Source organism: Aulostomus chinensis, chromosome 7 (assembly GCF_037954235.1).
Source record: "Aulostomus chinensis isolate RoL2024-O1b breed Wild chromosome 7, RoL_Achi_v1.0, whole genome shotgun sequence".
NCBI lineage: Eukaryota > Metazoa > Chordata > Actinopteri > Syngnathiformes > Aulostomidae > Aulostomus > Aulostomus chinensis.
In genome coordinates, this window is record NC_141326.1 from 11316998 (window position 1) to 11329037 (window position 12040).

Here is a 12040-nt window from a genome sequence, read left to right on the forward strand (position 1 = left end):
AGTTCAATCTCGGCAGCATTAGATTTGATTGTGTAAAACGCGCGCGCACACACTCACACACACACACACACACACACACACACACACACACACACACACCAAATAAAAAGAGGAACAACACATTTTCCCGTTTGAGTCTATTTCTTTGCACAGCAACAAGCACATCAAGAAAGAGTGTAGCCTGTACCGCTTTCGGCTGAGGACTTTGGTGGGTAACATGATTGTGAAGTGATGTACGGTGCCCACAGGCGAGCAGGGCTAAAAGGATTATCTGTGGACCTCTGGTCACACGCTGCCACAACAGCAACCTTGCAAGGGTGCAGGGAAGGCAAATGGGCCACAGTGTGACACTTCCCTCCAACCTGAACACACAGGCTGGAAATGCTAGAGCACTGTTGTAGCCTCAGGCACACACAAGTGTGGCCCCTTCTTTTAGACGGGGATGACAAGATTATCAGACAACATGAAAGGAACCACCTTTCTGCCTTGTTCCAGACAATTTTCTGCATGAGAACTACATAAATTGGTTTTTATAAAAGAAGAAATGTCTTCCTCTAGTGACCAACAGCTTGACATTTATTCAGACATCGGACCAATTATCCATTTTTTATGGTTTTCAAGTGTGTTTTGATTTCTAAAACATTAGAAAATACGCCTCTGGGTGATGAATAATAAGATAGATATTGAAACATGACAAAGGGGAAAGTTGCAAAAGTAGAAATTAAAAACATCGCTCAAAATATTAAAAAAAGGCTCAATTTGTTGTAAATGTTGTATCAAGTGAACCCAGGAGAAAATAATCAACACAAACAATACACAAAATAATTGTATTCCAAACCACAGGGGACGTAATGAACACAGAGCGACCAGCTTCAACCAGATTTGGAGTGTCTGAGGAAGAACAGTGGAGCTACAGGCAGAAACAGCATCAAGATAAACTGATATCCCTTCTTGTCCTCCCTCTAAATGTCTGTGTTTCTGTGTCTGCCTATTACTGCCGCAGAGCGCTCAGAGAGGCAGCGTTATTGATCTTTCCAGCCCTTCACATTTGTACTTTCTATCTAAGCCGTGTAAAGACATATGGAAGTCTATACATTATTGCCACGTGTTTTCGAACGTCTACTTTTTGCTTTGTTCTGTGAGAGGCCAAGCCCACCTACTGGTGTCCAGTGGTTTGATTTCACACAGGATGGCGTCTTTCTTTTCTGAGTTGTTACTGAAAAAAGAAATTGAGGCTTTCACATTAGCCTCGTCTCAGTACACAAGTTACACTTTACACCGTTCACTTTTCCAAATGTCTGATCTGTGCTAATCAGAGAGGTTTGAGACAATGTTGACGAACATTCAGAATCATTCGACTTATGAAGAGGGCGATATGGTATGTGTGTGTGTGTGTGTGTGTGTGTGTGTGTGTGTGTGTGTGTGTGTGTGTGTGTGTGTGTGCACGCGGTAGTTAGGCTGTTGTGTGGTCTACAGCCCAGTCTGACTCATCGCTGGCGCATTGATACCCATGACTGCTCACACAGGTAAAAGGCTCCCTTTTGTTTGAGACATTGCACTTGAAGAGGTGGCACCTTTCTGCTATTCACCCCTCTGTGTTTATCCAATTCTACCTTCTTTTCTGGAAGTTTCCGTCGTGACTACAAATGACACCAGAATGATAATTATTACAATTATGCATTGTTTCAGTGGCTGCATTGTGTTATTGTGAGTGTCAGCTTTTTCCTGCATAATTGTGGGACTTCAATCGGGATAATTGCAGCTAACAAGACCAGCTGGGCTATTATTCATCATCCTCCACAATTCTTTCTCTCACTAGCTGCTGAACAGTGCTAGGCACCCTTGTGGGGTCATTAGGCTCATCCAATTGATGAAGAGAAGAGGAAATACAGAACAACTGTCCTATTACTCGCTATAAATGTTGGGTAAACAGATTCAGAGTGAGCATATCATCTTGTGGTGCTTGGTGCATGATAGTCATACACTTCTTTTATGTGTGTGTGTGTGTGTGTGTGTGTGTGTGTGTGTGTGTGTGTGTGTGTGTGTGTAAATATATATATATACATATATACACATACATATTTCTATATGTATATATGTGTATATATATATATATATATATATATATATATATATATATACATACACATATGTATATATGTGTGTATATAGATATATATAGATACCCCATCCATCCATCCGTTTTCTTCTGCTTATCCTGTTAAGGGTCGTGGGGGGGGTGGCGGGGGGGGCTGGAGCCTATCCCAGCAGCTTTCGGGTGAGAGGCGGGGTTCAGCCTAGACGGGTCACCAGTCCATCACAGGGCCAACACATAGAGACAGACAACCATTCACACTCACACCTACAGTCAATTTAGAGTATCAATCAGCCTCGTCCCCTCTTGATGTCTTTGGACGGTGGGAGGAAGCTGGAGTACCAGAGAGAACCCACACAGGAACAGGGAGAACATGCAGACTCCACACAGAAAGATCCTGTGCTGGAGCCAGGACGCGAACCCGGAACCTTCCTGCTGTGAGGCGACAGTGCTGACCACTGCACCACCCTATACACACCCATATATACATGTATATAGTCCAGATGACTGCAGACTACAACTGCCCCAAGATGTCTACTATGATGATATTTCATATTAAAACCTCAAAGACAAATTCAAAGATTCACAAAGAAAAGGTACCTGATATCCAATTGCTTGAGGTTTGTTTCTTTCCCAACTGTCATTAACATATATGGTGTTCTTCTTGCTATCATATTGTTTTTCATGCCATGTATTTGATTGTATAATGTATAAATGATTACAGCTTTCATTGATCGATAAACACAAGTGACGAAGGAAAAATCTGAATAGAAATAGAAGATTAATATATTGAGGTGCTTGATTGGCATGTAAATAATGTGTAACAAGCTTTTGCCATCATAGTTTCTCGATATCATCCTCACTGTTTGCTGATGGACGGTTCTAGAGTTATAAATTGCACACACTGAAGCTGCACTTCATGATTTGTGATGGTCCAGCAACTTACTGAGATAAATCATATCGGATTTTTCTCTCGTTTGCCACCATTTTTTTGTTGGTGAATTTCATTTTAAGGATTGTAAATGCATAATAATTGCACAATTATTGACATTTGACATCTAATCAAAGCATCTCAAAGTACTCTGTGTAACATGCTTGTGTTTCAGGTATCTTTACTGATGTTTTCGTCTCACACATGCTTGCTTTTTAAGCGAGCATCTGAGCCTCTGTGAGCGACGATGACCGGGATTGTTTTTGAACGTGTCAAAATACAGCTGCCAAGTGGGATGACTAATCACACAGAGTGCACCGCCACTGCCTCTGTCTACATGTGTGATTTGACAGCGGTGGCATAAAGTGTTCTTGGGGTGGGCGAGTGGTTGAGGGACTGATGCTCAATGGTCCATGTCGACTATCGTGATCACTACAGCTCTCTCTCTCTCTCTCTCTCTCTCTCTCTCTCTCTCTCTCTCTCTCTCTCTGTTTGTGTGTGTGTGTGTGTGTGTGTAAGTGTGTGTTTGTGTCATGACCACACACATTACCAGCAGGCTGGCATGACCCCATCACAGTTCAGACTGTCCTAAGAGGATAGGGAGTCTGCCATTGCGTGAAAATGAATTTATTTTACAAACATAGACACAAAATGCTCATGAGGTTGCATCACGAATGAACACGTCATGTGCAGTAAATGTTTCTAAACCTTGAGCAAATTCAATGCCATCAAGCATTGCACATTTAGAAGGGAAACAAAAGGTTAGAAAATGAAAGAAAAAGGGGCATCTGAACAATCGTAGCATCATTCATGACATCAAATTAAAGGGAGAATAAAAAGGTGTTGCCAGAGCAGTGAAAGGGTAGCAGTGGCTAAACTTCTTAAGTGGTCCTGTGGTCTTTTGCTACCACACATTATCGACATTGATTTGTTTCACGAGGAAGCAAAATGTCACACCAGATAAGTCTGATTGTGGTCCCGATGCATCTCTATATCGACTATGTGTGTCATGTTGGATGTGCCCAGCAGGATTTAAAAATCACATGATGAGTTATAAGTCACTCAGCAATGATCAATCGCCAGCGTCACCAGCTCGGTGGTCAGAAACAGGGCTATTTGTAGATTAAGGGCTTCAAGGAAAATCCAGATGTTATGTCAGAACTGATGCAATTATGAAACAGCTCATATGGCAAACACGCACGCGTGCATACACACGCCTGTGCATGATCTAAACGCTATAGTGCACTGTTGAGACAAGTCAGCACTTCTAATCTCTGATCTACCTCAGTATCCAGACACATTAAGTTGTTCTACAATAAGTGGGCTAAGCACCAAGTTAAAGTCTTATCCAACCATGCGCCAGGTGTCGGGGACACAGAAGCACCATAATGGTGTTGTAATATTGGCCATTCACCCTCCAGCAGTGACACACGCAGCTCTGTGACTGGGTGACTCCTAATCAAATTTACCTTTCGTTAATGGGCCCCTGTCATCCGCCAACCTGGAGCTACAGCGTGATGGAAATCAAGCAGCTGATGCCTCAGAGACAACCGACCTGTTGCTAGATCACTTGTACGGCATTTTAACAGTTAATTGTGCAGAATTCCAGGAAGGACAGAACATAATTCTAATGAATGAGGTTAAGATTGTATCAAAACACACTGAAAAATATATTGGGAATGGTGCACGCAACATCTTCTTGATCCATAATTCCCAAAAAGGATATGTTGAGGTACGCACATGGTGTGATCACATCTTACACACTAGAGCTGGCTAGAGGCGGGCTTTTCGTGTGTTACTCGGTTTGAAAAACAGATTTTGTCGAAAAATTCTCACACACTCCTCACAGGTAAAAGAACTTTTCAAGACTTGCATATCACACAGGCCAAGCAGTGTTATGCCGCAACTGCATTCAGTTTTGTCAAAACTGTTGGTTTCTGCACCAACAGATGTGATCGCGGTAATTTCTAGGGTTACTACCTGTTTTATGAATAGAATTGGGTTGTACTGAAGCATAGCTGCAAGACAAAGAGGCCTGAATGGTGAGTGCATGGATCAGTAAATCTCACTTTTTAGCATCCCACTTTTAGTGTTTCAGCTGTATGTCAAAGACTGTTAAGACAGAATAAATGATTGCAAGTCTGCATTATATTCATGCACAGACGTCTGACAAGCGTCCGTCTTGGATTCTGTACAGAGCGAACATTTACATCATGGAGTGTATGCACTCCTACAAGCCAAACAATATTCCAGAGAGTCGAGGATGGTAAATATCTCTCCTTTCATTCCTTGGAGTGGAATTGGAACCCAATTTTTTCTTAGAGAAGTTTTTTTGGATGTGTTTCACTGGGATTGTGAAAACTACATACAAATATTACATAATTTATATCACATATAGGCGTGGTGGTTAGCACTGTGGCCACACAACAAGGAGTGTATGAGTTCAAATCCAGAAGCCAACCAGAGCCTTTTTGTGCGGAGTTTATATGTTCTCCCCGTGTGTGCGTGAGTTCTCTCTGGGCACACCGGCTTCCTCCCACATGCCAAATCATGCTTGTTAGGTTAACTGGGGACTCTTCAGTTGACAGCAGGAGTGCATGTGCGTGAATGGTGGAATGGAGCTGTTGTTTAGTGCCAAAAACAGGCTTGTATTCAAATAAAAATATAAATAACTGGCTGCCGCAACAAGTACAGGTACAAATACCGGAGCCTCTGCACATCCCCACTCACTGCAAGGGAATATCTACTCAAATGCAAATCTTATGGCACAAAAAGGGAAAAGGATGCAAACAGAGAATAACCTCCACTCTGACCTCACATCTGTTTATATAGATACAAAAGCCAATGACAGGTATTTTTAATACATGCTTTTACATATTTTCAGATAAATTTCAATGAGACTGATGCAACATAAAAATCTTATTTGCCCTTTGTGGAAAATCCTTAACTGTCAGAGTTTGAATTAACCCAGCTTTGCTGTCAAAGTTGGGATGATAAAATTGTAGGGGAAGAAACTGTCCTTGATTGTTTGCATGTTGTTGGTAGTCGACACATAGTTTCTTGTGTGTGTGTGTGTGTGTGTGTGTGTGTGTGTGTGTGTGTGTGTGTGTGTGTGTGTGTGTGTGTGTGTGTGTTTGTCAGAGAGGGAAACAGATAAAATCGTGTTGGGGTTATTATTTTTTATGGCTAAAAGGTTTAGTTGTTGTAGCAGAATCAGAATGACCGAGAGTATAGAGGACAACAAATCGCTAAAAACAAACAAGATGTCATGATTAAAATTGCTTATTGGTGCAGATGAAAGTAGATCACACTCAAAATCGTCAAAAAGTGTGAGCAGAGAACTCAGTCTGCCATAAGTCGGATCGATGACGCTCCTGGATTTGTTATGCACAGGGCCGTCTGACGCAGCCCTTCGGAGGAAATATAGCAGTTCCGTTTGCCATTTTTCCTTTTCAATCCCCATCCAAAACCTCCCCCTGTAAATAATGACTGCAGCTGTGTCAATATGGCTGTTAGCTGTGAGTGCGTGTGTGATTGTGTGCCATTCTTTTTTTTTTTGATAGCTTTTTACAGTCGGTGTGTATATGTGTGTCTGTCTGATTATGGTGAACAAATAGGCAATTATCCATGTGTTAGGAGGAGAGGAGCTTAATGGAGGACACAGGATGCAAGGGCAGGATGGCTGGTAAACACCACCCCATCCTCCCAGCCGTATCAATAATACCAATGGTGCCATCTGGGAGTTTGGCCACTTCATTCACAAAACCAATACCCCGGTGGAATGAGGTGGGCTGACATACACGTTGGTGCTACGTTTTCAATCAATGGAAAAAAGGTCATCGTGAGGATTTCATTTTTTTTCTCTTGTGTGTCCATGTGTCTGTAAAAGATGATCACATCAAGAACATAGACGTAACTGCTCCAGACCCATTTTATTCTACACCGTGACCAGAATAGGCAAGAACATGTGTACTTCTCATCCCTTTCTAACAGGAGAAGTATTAATCGAACTTGTAAATCGCTCCTTCTCCGGCTTGATCTGCCCTGCACATTTTCCCATTCATTGCTGAGGAATTGACTGATCAATGACTGGAAATGTGAAAGCAATTACACGCGAAGGTTCTGTCATTGCTTTTTATCCACTTATTTATATTCACTGTCAACACAGAAAATGACAAACAGATTTGCACCTGTCAGTGATTTTGAGTTTCCGTTCAGCTAACTTGTGTGTTTTGGATTGTCGGAACAAATCGGACCAGGAAAAATAACGTACAACATGATCAAGACTTAGATTTTACGGTGGGAGTATAAACACATCGCTTTAGCTCTGTGTATTTCTTTTCCTTACATGACATCAGCTCGACTCAGCTCAGCTTAACTTGCTTTTGGTTCCAGGACGTTTATTTCCATTGCACTTTTGTTCACATCAGTATGGCTGGTCGTCATAGTGGCACCATGTGCCTACTTTAGCCGCATGGCATTTAGACTTCAGAAAGTGCGCGATTTTACTGAAGGAGTGTCCGACAATCTGACTGCTCAGATCTAGAGCAAGAGCTCCATCTGTTCAGAGGGCGCAGCAGTAGACTACAGCCTGGGCCTCAAGCAGTGTGTCGGCACCAGGCCGCAGAGAGCAGGAAGTGAGTATCAGCAGCAAGCCCTCCTGGCCAGAGGATGAACCCGGCTGCGATGGTAAATGAAGCCAAAAAAGTTCTAGGTATAGTCATCTGTGTGTCTGGCACGAGGGACAAATTTCCCTCGAGGGGTTTTCTAAAAGAAAAAAATCTTTCTTAGAAAGTGAGTTTCTTGAGCTACATTGGAATGAAAGCGGGAGATGAGTGGAGGCAAGGAAGGGAAGGCAGAGGAAGACAAAACGTGAGTGACCTGAGTGACGAAGACACATTTAAAATGATTTCACTTACATAAAAAAGTTGAGACCTCGTCTCACAGAGAGAGACGTCCTACGAACGAATTCTTCTATAGGTCAAAATATACATACAGTTGAGGCTATGATCAGTTGGGAATCCCATTCATACAAAGAAAACCTGAATTTGGAACCCGCATTGGATTGCAGCCAAATGGGTTGGTGCAACGGCGCTTAAAAATATATGGACTCGGGTTTTACATTTGGTTTAAGAAACTGTTTGTTACTAGAATGTTTGAATGTGATTATTTTAATCAGTGTAATTTCAGTCACGAGCACTCTCACCCCAGACACTGGGATACGTTTACTTTCGCAAAAAGGATTTTGGGGAAATTGTAAAGACAGTTTTAGCAGTTCAAGTGGTGGAGGAGGTGGACGCCTCAGCATGAACGCTAGGTGAACTGTTGAATATCCATCCACAGCTGGGGTGGATTTGAGGCGGCGCTGACTGGCTGATGCGAGCAGACTTACGTGGCTTGCCTGAACTTACATTTACACTCCATAAAAATCTTTTAATCAATCAATAGCTTTTTCATTCGCTTTTTTTTTTTTTTTTACACATATGGTTTCTATGGCATGTGAGACATCAGAGGGATGAATGTTCACCATCTGTTGTGCTGCTGAGCTCTGTACTTTTCCAACACTCCTTGCTGTCCTGTGTTGAGTTTAGCGCAAAGTCTCAGCTGATCAGCAGGTGCTGAAGTAAAAAAACAACAACAATACAGAAATATAAAGGCAACACACAGCGCAAATATGGAACTCATACATCACCCATCCAAAAAAAATCAAAGCGCCATGATTATTTCTAACTTGAATAAACGTCACTTTGCTTCTGATAAGTTTGGTGTCCTCCCAATTGTTGAGGTTGTCACACACATCATCCCTGTAACAACAAATATATCAAAATAATCAAATCCAAAGTCAAGATAAATTCAGACAACTCACAATACAGTATATCAGACCTAAGACAGCATCATCAAAACCTTCTGACATATTCTATTTAATAAGAGTATTAGGTCTATTTAATACTGTTCTTTCATATTTTCAAGTTTTGATCAAATGTACTTTCTACTGTTTTTTCTTATTTGTTTTTCTTATTTCATTCCTTTCGTACACTCAAGTAGGAAGCCAATTTTGCCTACAGAGCCCTGAATTACAAACAGATTGAAATACTGCCATCTTGATAACACGAATAACATTTCCTTAGACCTTGAAATAACCTTTTTCAAATTGGATAAAAAAAAATAGAAACAAAACAAAGAAACCAGGAGGAGGAAAGCTGTTGGGAATAACAGCATAACGGTGACCCGGACTGGAATGGATGACTCAACATGCCTGACAGCAGGTACCCTGACAGCAATGTCTATTGGGATTGTTCTAATCATCATTCATCAGCAAGGGGACTACAGCAAAAACATCAGTCAAAACAATAGAGACAAATTGTCTTATTATGTTTGTAAAATCAAAAATAACAACGTTAGAAAATTATAAAACGTCACGGTTGAGTGTGAGATAGAGTCTGATGCCATGGCACCCTAAATCGAAGCAGAGGTCTGTATGTGGCGGGCAGAGATGTGGTACGATGGCTCCCGTGATGGAAACCAAACATTCCCATTCAAACCATGAGGATGATGGAACGTGTCACCTGAATGATCTGGAAGAGGTCAAAGATGATACGTACCTTTGGTTCTTTCGTCCATTTATGTCAATATTGATGTTTACAATGAATCCATATTTAGATGTTTCCCAGTCTGCACTAGCAGTGTATGAGGAGGCAATTGCTGCAAAGATTGTGCCTTTGATGAATCTTTTTTTTTTGGTGTGATGTCTCTGCATTTATTTTTGTCATTCGGTTTGTGTGGAGTTCTTATATCCTTCCTTTTGCGCTCGTTTTCTTACACGTGCGTCTGTTTCCATGTTAGCGTGTTACAACTGTACCACTTTCAGTTAAACTTGGGTTGGGGTGCCGGCCAAAGAAGAACCTGCTCAGTTTCAGAGCAGATCTGAATCGCAGGATGCGATCCAAGATGCAAATTATTTTCATTTTTCAGTAAAATTGTAAAGTTTCTAATTTAACTGCAAAAAGAAATCGAGGCACAGTTGCCCTTTTTCACACAACGTAGCTACGAACTAAAAGACGTGACATTTGCTTCATGGACCTCTAAATGACACATAGACTCAATGCTGAGTACGACCAGAATTTTCAAGAGGGAAACTAAAAAGAGAATTAATCAACTGGCTGTATTGCATATATGCATTTATTCTCATGAATAATTTACATGACTGAATGAAGCAGAGTCCCTTGTCTCTCACTATGTAAAATTGAGTTGATACTCCTCTGTGGTACTGGGGTAATGAGCCAGGTGTTCCTCAGCTAAACCTTCACCTCAGTATAGAAACTGAGCACCGAGCATCGTGGAGACCTTGAACTGCAGTTGAGACATCCCAGCTGTTTCAGGGTTGACGAGAAGTGAAGACTGTGGCGCAAAATGCTAGAGACAAGCTCAATACGGCGCTACAGCACAGTACGTGTGGCGAGGGCACTTCTTGATGGGTGACTCTACTGTAAATAATAAAATTACTTCACTGTATCAATAATAACTATATGAGACAATGAAAATTGAATTTGCTCTTAAGCTTTGGTGCCAAGGCAAAAAAGAGGTAAAACTGTTTTTGGCCAAGTAAACGTTGAAGAAGAGGCGCAGTTATCGTCTGGGCAAGGACCTTCTCGTCTTATTTTCAGGGCTGTCAATTGATTAAAAAATGAATCCACATATTTATGTTTCATAATTCATCTAAATTAATTACTTAAAGCAATTTTGGCTGTGACAAGCGTTTTGAATGTTTCAATTCCAATAGATTTCTGTAGATGTGTGAATAAATTATAGATTAAGCTCAAAGGTCAAAATCCTCTCCATCCATCCATCCATTTTCTTCCACTTGTTCCTATTAAGGGTCGCGGGGGGGCTGGAGCCTATCCCAGCAGCTACAGGCGAGAGGCGGGGTTCACCCTGGACAGGTCGTCAAAATTCGCTCCTTTATATTTCGTCAAACTACAAGCCGGCGATGCGTCGCGCTGCCCTCCACTGTCTATTTGCAGCTCTTCATCTAAAAGCGAAATCCATGCATGGGGTCAAGGGGACTGCATTATTTTTAAAGCATTCATCTTCAGGGTTATTTTGAAAAGCCTACTTTTCTGTCTTTAAGGTGTCTATGCCATCAAAGTTGTGAACAGATTTTCTTAATCTGTTTATAGCTGTGGCACAATAAGGAACCCGATCCTGAGCACTTCAGACAGGCGCTTAGAATGTGTTTTCATCCTCGTGCCTTGCACGCGGCGAAAACTATAAATGGTACACATAAAAAACTGTACTTCATTTACATTTCCACAGTTAACACCTCAAACATTTCAAATCCCACATTTAAATGTGAAATACGTATTTCAAACACAAAACAAGTATCATATTTTACAAAAAATGTCCCCTCTTAAAATTAAATACTAATACAATCAATGCACTTTATTTAATCTTACAGATAATTTATGATGCAGTCATAAACCAAGATGCTCACACGTAGTCACTAGATGTTGGTCTAGTGGCATTACGGTATCTGCACTGCTATTCGAGACTTGAGAGAAAGAAGTGTGGTGAGTGCACGGAAATGTATATTTCACTTTTGCAACATCAACTTGGTAGCACTGTTAGAGCGGGAGACAGTCGCAGACAGCGCCAAAGGATGTAGTACTCAGCTGTCATTCTGTTAACCCAATGATTGAATGAAGAGTTTTCCTTGCATCCTCCATATGTGCAGAGAAAACATTTGCACCAATGACGTATTGAAATATGTGCCATCACATCATAACTGAAGACATACCAGCAAACGGAAAATCTCGTGGGGGTGTGTTCTGGGGACTTCATGAAGGTAAAGTACAGCTTTGTGTACAAAAGCTGCAGGTGTTGCTATTGTCTTACAAATATCACAGGGCCTTCAGCAAAGACAGGACGACAAAAGAAGCTCAAAGAAATCCATTTATCAGTGTTGTACTTGGAAAGATTCCCTCTAAAGCTGTGCTTTCTCCCTACACAGCCACAGT